A 12315-nucleotide genomic window follows, 5' to 3' on the forward strand; every position below is an offset into this window, starting at 1 on the left:
AATCTTCATTTTTTTCTTTGCTATTCTATTTGTATGTTTTGGAGTTGTTAATGTACAGACTCCATTGTATTATTTGTACACAGGTCTGTGAGCTAAACATGATGCATTTGGGGACCAGGGTTCCCAGAGGCTGAGAGAGTCAGATGCCTGGGAGTACAGAAGTTCTGGCTTGCTCATAGTGGGTACTCACACATCCTGTGTCCTTGAGGGCTTGAGAATCAGGCCTGCAGGTGTGTTAGGGTTTGTCAGCTTGACTCATAACTCGGACTCAGTTTTCCCAGAAGCTGGAGAGGCAGGCCAGAAAGAATGAATCCTGCAGATGTCCCTGAAGGCTGTGCAGGGGCTCCCTCTGCCCTTAATTGTCCACTTTCCTCCCTCGGGGATTTACTTATGGAGGAGTTTCCAGTGCTGAGATCCTTATAAGAAGGCTCTTAAGCTTTTAGCTGTATTTTTACCTGGTTTCATTCTAGAGGCCTCAGATGGCCCAAGATGAGTAACCAGTGTAGGAGTGTGGAAAGGGGAGGAAATGCAGAGTCATGGAAACAGTACATTCTCCTTGCTTAGCATGAAGGGAAATGAAATGTTTCATATTGAAGACGAAAGACCCCACATTGGTTTGCAATGTGACATGACTGTCCAAAGCCTTTCTAACCAGCAAGGGATGAAAAAGAGCTGTCATTAAAAGGATACTTGGTCCTGGTCTACTATCCCATATCACCTCTTAGAGACCCAGGATCAGACTAAGCGCTGCTGGAAAGGCAAATCATGGTTGTCATGCATGACTAATGAAGTCCCCAAATGGGCATTCTGAGATGGAAGAAGCTAAAGAGTCAGAAGAGCCAGATGGCATGTTTTGTAGCCAGACGGATGGGGTGTCAGTGCTTAGGGAGTATTGGGAAGGTGTTTCTGATTATTTCATTTCTGTAGTTTTGATAAGCTTCGCCCAGATTTTCTTTTCCTTGGTGTCATCCTTTCTTTTTCCATTTCTCCCTGGTGCCCTCTATAAAGATATACTCCTGGATGGATGACCTACATAATGGCTGTATTTTCCAAAGCAAAGCTCCACAACTGATTAGCTGTGAGATCTTGGGGAAGTCATTTCTTATTTTTAAGCAGTAGTGTCTTCATATGCAAAATAAACATGATATCTACTCATAAGATTTCAGTGAAATTTAAGAAGTTCAGCTCAGAGCAAGGCATCAAGTTTTCAGTCAGTCATTCAACAAATATTTATTGAGTATCACCCATGTGCCAGGCCCTATGCTAGGTGCTAGGGAAGGAATGGTAGATAAACATTATTTCTGGCCTCCTCGTGCTGGTAGTCCAGTGGCCCTTTGTCCTCAGTAAATGCTAGCCAACATCAAGAGCTATTAGGGGCATTTTAGTCACAGCCCAGGATTCGCTAGGTCAGTGAGCAGAGGCATCCACAGACTCAAACAGTGAGGCTTTCCTTCCAGGATGCAGTATCAGCATTGTACTCCTCTTTGTCTCTGGGCCTGGGGTGAATTTTTGTCTGCACTACCTGCACCTCACTCTCCCTTGTGGAAACTTAAAGAGATGGATTTGGGGGCTGGGGAAGAGTTGTTCAGCAACCTCTGCACTGCTTCAAGGAAAGCTGGTAAAGCAGTATGTTGCAAACTCTGATTCTTACCCCCTCTAGCACTAGTTCACAGGTAGGGAACATCCACATTCACAGTTCTCCTACCTCCTGAAATATCCCTATCCTTCCCCCAAAGGCACAAAAATGACCTTAATCTTAGAGCACCAGATAGAGCCCAAGAAAGTGGGTACTCCCTGCTCGTTCCAGGAATTTCTTGTGCTTTCTGGTATAGGATATTTCACCCATCTATCCAGTCAGCCAGACAGCCAACCATCCATGTATCCAACCACTCATCCATGTGTCTATCCATCCATTCATACATCTGCCCATCCATCCATCCTACCTACCATCCATTCATCCAGCCAGCCAACCAGCTGGTCAGCCAGTGTATCCTGCTCTGGGCCTGACACTGTGCTCAGTTGCAGGGATAATAGTAAGACAGACAGATGTGGTTACTGCTCTAGTGGATCTTACATCCCAGTATTTGAGGTATATGATTAAACTAACAGTTGCTTTACAAATATGCTTTACATTTATCCCCACTACCCCTACTTGCCAACTGTTCATCCATATATGTCTACCAAATGATACGAACATACACATAAACTGACCTCCTTCTTTTCATCTGTAACATTTCTCTGACTTCATAATTCAAACAAACAAATGACAACAACAGCAAATCACCTGAGTTTGCCAAGACTCACAGTAGTGTCCTAATATCAATTAGAAAACATAATGCTCTGGGTGATTCCAGAATGTGTATAGAATTGGCATGCCTGGGGAGAGAAGAGCCAGGAGACAATGTAAACTCAGTCTCCTCATCACAATTTAAAGTTCAGCACAATATAGAGAAGAGAACAGGGGCTCTTGAGTAGAACACTCCTGGGTTTGAACTGAGGCTATACCACTTACTGGCTGGGTGACCTTGGGCAAGCTGCTACTCTTTCTGAGATTCAGTTGAAAGAGGAGATTATAAAGCTACCTCACTGGGTAGTTGTGCAGATGGGACAAAATAACAGATGAAATGTCCTCATGTAGGATATGGTCTCTGCCCACTCCACTCTTCAATAAGTCTTTTGTCTCCCTATCTTAGGGACTGAATGCCTTACCTCCTCACTCACACCTTTAGCTCTTCAGTAATTGTACACCTTGTCGGCAACATCATTCTTCACTCCTCCCCTCGGTATACATTCGGGGAAGAACACACTCTTTATGTTTCTATGGAAACACCACAGGGTTCCATTATAATCATTAGGGCTCCCCACCCCACTCCTGCAACTGTCCCCACTGGTCTTGATAATTTAAAGGGGATTGAAAGTGACTTTCTTTTTCAAGGCCAGGGAAATAGCATAGTGTAGGGAAGCATGTATGCTTTGGAAAGAAATTGATTAATGTGTTTTCAGCCAAAGCAATTTATTAACATAAAGGAAAATTGTCACTTTTCTTCTTATCCATCCGTTTGACAAACTACTGTTTAGTTTGGAGGGGAGGAGAGGGAGTATATTTTGTTTTGGTAGCAGCTGCCTTATAAATAGGCAGGGGCAGTGCCCTCTCTCATCTGTTTTCATTTTGAGGCTGAGTAGAGAAGAGGAGATACCCCTTAACTTCCTACTTATCCAATCCACACCAAGTTGGCAACCTCTTGAAAAGGGAAGTAAGCTGCCTACTTGGTAAGAATTCAAGTAAAGTCTTATCAGAGGGTTCTTTGTAGGTTGGTATTGACATAGAACACCAGTAACTTCTCTAGCCTCACCTCTGCTTCTTTTCTTCCTCTTAATTTCCCTACCCTGCCACTCTTATCATCTTCTGCCATTCATATTCCATATGGAGGAGAGAAATGTTGAGTGCCTAGCTTGTGTAGAGCTCTGGCTCACAGTTTGGGCCAAACGGTGGTCAAGAAATTGTTACAGTATGGGATTCAGGCCTGGAGCCATTGAGATAGTCCAGAGTATTCAAGGTCTGTGAGGTTAGTCCTTTGAAGATGTGTGGAATACCTAACACCTGGTTCAGGGGTGGAGGCACTGAGGAGTTCACTGGGGAGCCTTAAAGCCCTTCCTACCCAAGATGAATGTGCATGGCACCACATTGGATTTAGAAAGTGAGCTGTGTGTAAAGTAGAAATGGAAGAGAGCTTTCAGGTTTTCCTCTTGAGGGCACCTCACTAATCTAACTGACAGATCAATGCTTCAGCTATCATGCTAGGTGAAAAGTAGAAGGATGTTTTTCTAGGTAATTGGAAGCAGCGAGAAGCCTAAGTCATGGCTTGTCTAGAAGAAGAAATAGTGAGAAGCAAAAAGAGAATAAATACATAAATATATAAGCAAACAATAGAGCTGGTTTCTGGATGTAGTATCTTGGCTAGGCAAACTAAAGTTGGGTGAGCCAAAAGGAGATAAAAGTTTATATAGAAACAAACAGTGGAAACCTCTTACTTTTATATAGCACTTTCAAACCGCAAACATTTCAAATCTGTGTTTTTATTTTACCCTTACAATAGCCCAGAAATATGGGAAGATTGTTGTCCCCATTTAACTGACAAAAGGGGTTGGCAAAGGGAAGTCATACCATGAATTATGATCAGAATATAAGCCTGGTCTCCTGATTCCTAGTCCTTTGTTTTTCCTAAAGAGGGGTCAAATGTTTTAGCCTGGGGCTTGTCTATTACTGGGGGTCTTATTCTAAGAAGAAGAAAGAATGAGAGGACCTGTACCGCATTAGGTGAGGACATGTAGTATTTAAGTGAATAATAATAACAATAATGAGAAGTAGGAAGGCAGGGAGGAGGAGGAAGTGGAGGGAGAGGAAGGGGGTAGAAAGAGAAGAACTGGTAGTAATCCGTATTGTTGATACTATACTACAAGTTCAGTAATTCTTACATGTCTCATGTATTTCTCAATTAACTTCATTTTACAAACAAGGAAACTGAGCCAAGGAGAGGTTAAATATTCTGCCAAGAGCATGCACTGGTCAGTGATAGAGCCAGGATTTGAGCCTCCTTTGTCTAGCTCCAAAGCTTGTATTCTAAGATATATTGCACTGAAAGAACATAATAGTCTCTATCTGTGTGAGATTCTAGTTGCCCAATATGTATGGGGTAGGGGTGGTGAGGTGTGGTGACCAAGGCCTGGTGCACCTTAATGACCTCACCGCCCCCTGTGACACCAGACCTAACCTGGGGCTGGGCTGCATGAAGGGCACTTTATGACCCAGTTGACCAATACGCCTTGTAATAGTGTTTCTTCTTCTTCTTCTTCTTCTTCTTCTTCTTCTTCTTCTTCTTCTACTTCTTCTTCTTTTTTAATTTGAGAAAGAGAGGGAGAGAGAGAGTACAAGTGGGCGAGAGGGGAAGAGGGAGAGAAGAAAAGAGAGAATCTTAAGCAGGCTCCCCTTCTAGTGTAGAGCCTGACACAGGGCTCAGTCCCACAACCCTGGGATCATGACCTGAGCTGAAGTCAAGAGTTGGATGCTAAACTGACTGAGCCACCCAGGTGCCTCTGTAATAATGTTTCTAGATTGCAGAGCAGTTCTGACTGTGACACTGCATTCCCAGAGAAGATGGGAACCCCCTTAGGAGGCAGCTTACTCAAGGCAATATAGGGGCTCTGCAATCTTGGGTCTACTGTAGGCTGCTGAGGTCTGCGGTAGGCTTTGTGCACTTCCTTCTTAGGTGAGTCTTGCTCTTTTATAAAGAGAAAAGATGATAAGCCACTTCCATAAACCATACACTCCAGGCAAGTTGGCTGAGAAATTAATGATCCACAGCATCTTCCTGAAGATAAAACATCTTCCAAACCCCTCTCCATCTCTTCATCATCTCTGTGCATCAGAGAGCTTCTGTGGCCCTTCTTGCCATGGAACCCAAGTGAACCACAGATTTATTGACTTCCTGTCACTTTCTTTTTTAAAGAATTAGCTGTAAGAATCAATGGAATCAGTGAGGATAGTTTGGTTCCTATCCACTTGGATAAGCCATGCTGCTTTGGAAAGTGTCTCTGGGGAAGAATTACAGTCTGGGAAAGTAGGGGCTTTAGTTTGTTTTCTCCCTCCCAATACCCTCCCCACCCCAGCATAGAAGGGATTTTGTTCCTAAAACTTTCTTCTAACGACTAGTTTTCTCATTATTTATAGGGTGTAATTTCAAGCTTCACAACTTGCATCCATGTTAAGTTGGCAAGTGCACCTCTTCTCCTAGGGCATCTGTCTGCTGACAAATCCTCAGAGAATCGCAGTTGCTCTCCTTGGTACATAGATAAGCAGAACCAAGCTGTAGAAGTCTTCACTGCTGATCACTGTCTATGAAAGAGATCTGTGCTCTGTGTTCTGTGGCTCTGTGTCAAGAAGGCCTTCAGGTTAGGCCTTCAGAAAGGGCAGGCCATGTCAGAGAACTTTAACATATATTCACTGATTATGCAAGGTCAAAGGTAAGAGGGGCAGGAAAATCTCCTGAATGCAGGATTGGTTTGAGCTCTGGCTCCACTGAATCTTGGACAAGTCTTCATGCAGCCCCTCTGAGTCTTAGTGTCCTCATCTGCCGAGTGACAATATCCATACCCACATTTTAGGGTTGTTTGTTGGGAGTCTGAAGTGAGATGATACATGTCCAGTGTTTAGCAAAGCGCCTGGCACCATGCCTGGTTCAACAAATGGTAATGATTGTTACATTAACTTGACAGAGAAATAAAGATTGGGTCATTCTGTGGTCAACCGTGGCCTCCGTGCCAGCAGCCATCCATTTGTTATTCCTGTGAAATTCTCAACTTGATTGATTTTATATTTATGGCATGTTTCAGCCTCTTTAGCTATTAATGCATTAAAATAGGGTTTAATTTTTATTTCAGATAAATTGCCAATGCAATAAATCATACTTTCTCCTTGCATTCTACAGAGAAGAAAGGGATAAAGCTACTGAGAGAAACAGAGGCTAGGGGCAAATGTCTTGGGGATCAACCTGCCAGGGCTCAGAGAAATTTCCACCTGTACCCCAAACTCTATATCTGTTTCCTAAAGAGATAGCTTGAACCATGTTTGGGGCAGTTGTTTGGGGGATACTGGATGATATTGCTGTAATGTTCCCATTCCATTGTTTGCAATAAATGCTGCTCAGTCTGGACTGAAATGTGGTGAGGGCTGCAAGTGCATCTGTGGTTACCAGAAAGAACAGATATGCTGTGTAATTTATAATTATTTTTCATTGTGGACTTCATTGCTGGCCAGAGGGAGGACTGTGGCTGGAAGGCAGAGAAAGCTCTCACAGTTCACCCAGCTCCACACTGGGAGAGCATCAGAGGCAGACAAAAGGAAAAATACTAAATAATTTAAGTGGAAAGTCGGTTACTAAACCCACAGGCCTGGGTGCATATCACATTTCTAATAAACTAAGGCCTTTTTCTCTGGTCAGGCAATAGCTTTAAGTGGCAGGCCAAGACCCTGTGGCCAGAAAGCATCACCTCAGATGGAAACGCAAGGAAGATGCTCAGGGCTGCTGACCCCTAGTTGGCTCACGTAGTTCTCCAGAGCCTCTTTCCTTGGTAAGGTGCAGGCCTGGCCTGGCTTCTCCTGCAGGGCACACAGCTGTAAGACTTTGGCCTGCGTTCCAGAGAGGCACCTTCTAATGAGCTCTGAATATCAAAACTGTAAGGGAGAGACACCGGGAATGAGGAAGCTGGTTGCCGGGTACACAGAGAGGCGCTTGCTGTAAATCTCCCTTTGCATATCCTTAACATCTCTGTCTGGTCCAGAAGGAGTTATAACAGTGGAGGAATCAATAATGGTGAAAATGCAGCCTGTGGTCTGTGGAGCTTGAGGAAATGGTGGTGGAGGCTTCTGGCATTCGGTGTCATGCATATTACCTGGCTCACGAGCATGGGGTGACTATAGCCCTCTCCTGAACAGGGGGTGGTGGTGCTGGGCAGCACTTTGCATACCCACCCCACCTAGTGTTTGTGACTGCTCCTCCAGGACTCACCAGAGGATAGTTCCTAGCATTTGCGCTCTTGGCTTGGCAGCAGAATTGGGCTTTAATTGGTCTTAACCTTAATTGGAAGAGGAATGTGGGCAAGGATTGCCATTTCATTTCTGATCTCAGATGAGGTCCAAGGAGCTGGGAGATGTAGCAGGAAGGAGTGACTACAAATGAATACCCTAAGTAATGCATAAGGCAAGCCTGGACCTCAAAATGGACTGACAGAGACTCATTTTCCCTTTTCATTGGAAACAGGAGGCCTCAAAAGTTCCACTTACTCTGTGAGCAAGCTCCCTGACCTTCTCTTCCTTTCCCATTGTGTCCACCCTCACCTGCACCCCCTATTTAGGTCTGTGTATGACCACCTAAACCTGTAATTAGAAGGGAAAGTCATCTTTCTAATGATGTATTTAAGACAAAAACTACTTACTTGGCTATTTCATTAGCAAGAATTTTCTATTCATAGACATGTAAGCTGTTTGTCACAAAAGTGCCTAGTAAATAAACTGCCACCCCCTCTTTTCAAGACCCTGATTGAATGTCTCTGAAGCTATAATGGATCCGACCTTCCCAGGAAGCTTGCTGTAACCAGACTCCCAACCTCCACCCCACCCCTCTTCTCCAGCAGGTTGGGGGTGAAGGCCAGCGACCAGTATTCACATATACCCAGGAGACTGCCATACAGGTAGTCCACGATCACCCTTTGAGAACACTATTGATGGCCTGCATCTTCAACTCAAGCCCTCACGATGCCCTTGGCTGAGGAGAACTTAGTCATGTAATGCTCTGCTGACACTCCTCAAATAGGTCTGACTCTGAAGGTAGCATGCTGTGGAATCTAGCCAGCAGGTCCTAGAACAGCATCCCAATCTTGTCATTACTAGCTTCAGAGTAAATGTGAGAGTGCCTCACTCACCTGTTCCCACTTGTATAATCTGAGTACTGTGCAAGTACCTGAACTTCAGTTACTTCATCTACAAAATGGGAGTGTTTTTATCTGTCTCACATGGTTGTGAGGATTACAGGTGAGAACAAAAGGTATTTATAATGACAAGTAATAATAGAAACTTCTTATTTCTTTCCCCTGATTTTCTTTCCAACAGATCCCTGCCCTCAGCTAGCTGTCATAGTTGTAAAAATCATCCAAAAAAAAAAAAAAGTCAAATAAACTGACTTCCAATTAGATGTGAGTAGTTAATCATAAGGGTTTAATCTGGTTGTATTATTATTGCTGCTGAAACAAATCACCACACATGTGTGGTGACAAACAACACCAGTGGTACTCTCAGAGTTCTGGAGATCAGAAGTCCCCAGAACTCTAAGTCATGGTGTCAGCAAATCTCTGTTCCTTCTGGAGGCTCTGTGAGAAGTTCTGTCCCTTGCTTTTTCCACCTTTCAGAGGCTGTCCACATTCTTTGCTTGTGATACCTCTCTTCACCTTCTGCTTCCATTGCGTATCTCCTCTGACTCTGTATCCCCTGTTTCTCTCTTCCCTTTATAGAGATCCTTATGATTAAATTGGGCCCACCTGGATGATCCAGGACACTCATCCCATCCCAGGATCCTTAATCACATCGCAAAGTTCATTTTGCCATGTGAGGTAATATATTGACAGTGCCCAGGAATTAGAATGTGAATATCTTGTGGGGCCATTATTCTGCTCACCACATTGGGTTTTGATATTTTACCAAGAAAGACCACAGATCTCTAATGTCTTAATCTCCTCTTCCAAAGACATCATTGGGGGCAGATCAGATACCAGAGAAGGGAGATACTGGAGCATGGAAGGAGTTTGTGGTTTGCCACAAATCAAACTTTGCCTTTTTTACCACAGCCAGTACAGAAGTGTACTGGGCAGTAATATTGGATGGCCATGATGAACGAGGATCTCAATGTCCTGTGAAATTGCAACAAGCTCTCTGAGTCATCAAAAGAAGATTTGATTAGGTTCCATCTTGTTGAGAGTATGTAGCACTCCAGGTATTTGAAAATTGACAATCTCTGTATTACATTCAGTTGTATGATTCAGTTCAAAATTATCTACTGAGGACCTGCTGCATAGAAGCCTTCCTTCCCTAATAAGAACATTTCATTAATTAACTAAGGGTGGGGCACACACAAATGGTAATAATGGCTTTACTTTTGGACAATCTAAATAACTGTCTCAATCCCACCACTGCTTTTTATCTTTGCCCCAGTCAATATAGTGTTCCCTTTTTTGACAAGTATCTACTGAGTGACAACTATGAATTAGACACTGTCCCACAACTTTGAGATATTAGCCATTTACTGAAGGAAAGAAACTCATCAACACTACATTACAATGCAATAGGATAAATGGTATAGCAGAGGGACATGCATGTCATGGGGATCCTCCATAGGAAGGAATGTAAGGTTATCCAGAGGAACAACATGAGGAAATTCCCAGACAAAGCAGGGTGGAAAAGACATTCTAGGAAATGAGGGGACTTATGCAAAAGCACCAACATGTGATAGAACACACAGTATTTGAAGCTAGCCCAGTTCCTTGTGACTGGGGAGAAATAGGAGACCCAGCAGGTGAGAAGGTTAGTATCACATTCAAAGGGCTTTGAAAAATTAGCTAAATGCAACAGCAGGAACCACGGCAAGATTGTTTAGCAGGGGAGTGACATGTTAAGATTTTACTTTTTAGGTAATTTAGCAATCTATGTGGAGGATTACTTGGGATGGGGCAAAAGAGACTGATGGCAACAAGATGAGGTGGCATTCAAGTGACAGGTGATAAGGGCCTTGACCAGAGACAGAGGGGCTGAAGCTAAAGGGGATGGATTTAGCAAGTAGAATTGGTAGCCTATTTGATATGTGTTGTGAGGGAGAAGAGTGAGGCAGTGGGGACTATAGTTTATGGAGCCATGGTCAATGGTGTTGAACAAACTAAAAAACAGGAAGAGAATTAATTTTGTACGAGAAAATAAGGAGTGTGTTTTGATAAATGGTGAATCTGAGGTGGTTTTGAGATACGAATATGGAAATATTCATAGGTACACAGAGAGAGAGAGAGAGACAGAGAGAGAGAGAGAGAGAGAAGGGGAAAGAGCAAGCTCATGGAAAGGTAGGGAAGGGTAGTGTCACAGAAATAAACTTCGGACCCATGAGCATAGTGAAAGCCATGAAAAGAGGCTAAGGATGAGCAGAGGAGGCAGGAGACAGCCGTCCAGGTCAACTTTCTCGCAAACTGCAGATTTTCTGCTGCTCTCTGCTCTCTAGCACCTTTCAAACCCTACGTAGCCAACCTCATTCCTTCAGCCATTTCAAATGGTAAATGTGTAGCCTGAACTTTGCTTCCATTTCCTAAGCAACACACTTAGATGGGAGGAGAATTTTTTTTTTTCTGAGAAAGACTTCCTATTCTTTTCCTTAAAACATTTGAGACATTTTACAACTTAAACCAAGCAGCTATTTTCCTGGGATCTACGTACAGAAAATAAATGCATGATCGGTGTAGCCAAAGACCTCCGAAGAGGCTGTGTGATTATTTTTAGAGTGTCCGTGGCCGTGGATGTGAAGATGAAGTGCTAGAAAAGCAGAGAACAGGAAGAGGAATATGGCATGGAGGGACCCCAGGCCCTTGAGAAAAGGGAAGGGAGCTTATCCCTTAGGACAGCATTTCCCAAACTTCATCCTTTATGTACCACCTCTAAGGTCTTTGTGAAACTCCCCACACCATCTGCACAATTATTTACTTGTTTTTTTTCCCTCTCTAAATCAATTCACTTTTAAACTTGAACATTTATACAAAACAAGTAATATCACTTTTGAAAATGGAGACCTGTATCACTTGCAATGGATATATAGGGGGGACTAGTTTTCAAAGTTAAAAACTTAAGTAAAACATGTAAAATGATTACCTTCTGTCCGGATACTATTGCTTGCCTATGGCTATGAACCTGAGAGCTGCTCTGTCTTGGCAAAGGCATGTGATAAGCAAGCATTAGAAAGGCTTTGAAGATATTCTAGTACCAAATTCAGATTCCACCCCACCCCCCCCACCTAGATAAGCAGAAGGATCAAAATAAATTTGAAAAAAGGACAACCTTCTCACCAGGTAATTCAATGTTGTCTAATGTTGGAACCACATTAGATACCACATGGGCATTCACCCAATCCTTTGAGTAACTTGTCCTAGGATTAATACTAAGGAGAGGTGAGGAGAGTGACTGGGGACTAAACAGCCTGCAACCAGCTTGAGACATCTAGAGGCAATTCCCACACTCTTGCCTTGGTACCTATGGCAGTCACATTAACAAAGAGTCCATTCTGCCAGCTTTATAGAAGCCCCTGAGAGCTATTCATGGATTCTGTAGGCATTGGTGTTAGTGCTATTCTCCTTGGTGAGGTAGGGTCTGCCAGAATGATCCACAGTAAGAAGAAAGCCAAGGAGACATGGGGTGGGGGCACCCAGAAGGCTTGTAGAGCAGGGAGAATGAATGGGATAGAACTGATGACCTCACATGTAGCAGAGCCATAGCCTTTGGCTGATGGGGCCACTTGGAAAACCTTATGTTGTTAACTTAACAGCAACATCTCCATAGAAGACCCAGCAGGCAACTCATCACACGCCCATGTACTTTATGTACAGTGATGTGCACTGGGCCCATCCATCACCAAGGAGAGAGACTGCAGCTTAACAAGGCCTGAGGATGAATATTTCACATCACTTATTCATTAGTTTGTAAGATTTGACTTTCCAGGGCACAACACAAGGTTTGAA

At 43.5% G+C, this 12315-nt stretch overlaps 2 protein-coding genes across 6 annotated transcripts in view; one reads left to right on the forward strand and one right to left on the reverse strand.

The window, feature by feature from the left end:
- The window catches only part of DOCK2 (dedicator of cytokinesis 2), a 413845-nt gene that overhangs the window by 202933 nt on the left and 198597 nt on the right, over window positions 1–12315 (forward strand). The gene's annotated exons all lie outside the window — the stretch shown is intronic.
- INSYN2B (inhibitory synaptic factor family member 2B) overlaps window positions 1–12315 on the reverse strand; it is a 117844-nt gene that overhangs the window by 3766 nt on the left and 101763 nt on the right. The gene's annotated exons all lie outside the window — the stretch shown is intronic.

Source organism: Panthera pardus, unplaced genomic scaffold, assembly GCF_024362965.1.
Source record: "Panthera pardus isolate Hobbes unplaced genomic scaffold, ASM2436296v1 HiC_scaffold_2, whole genome shotgun sequence".
Taxonomy (NCBI): domain Eukaryota; kingdom Metazoa; phylum Chordata; class Mammalia; order Carnivora; family Felidae; genus Panthera; species Panthera pardus.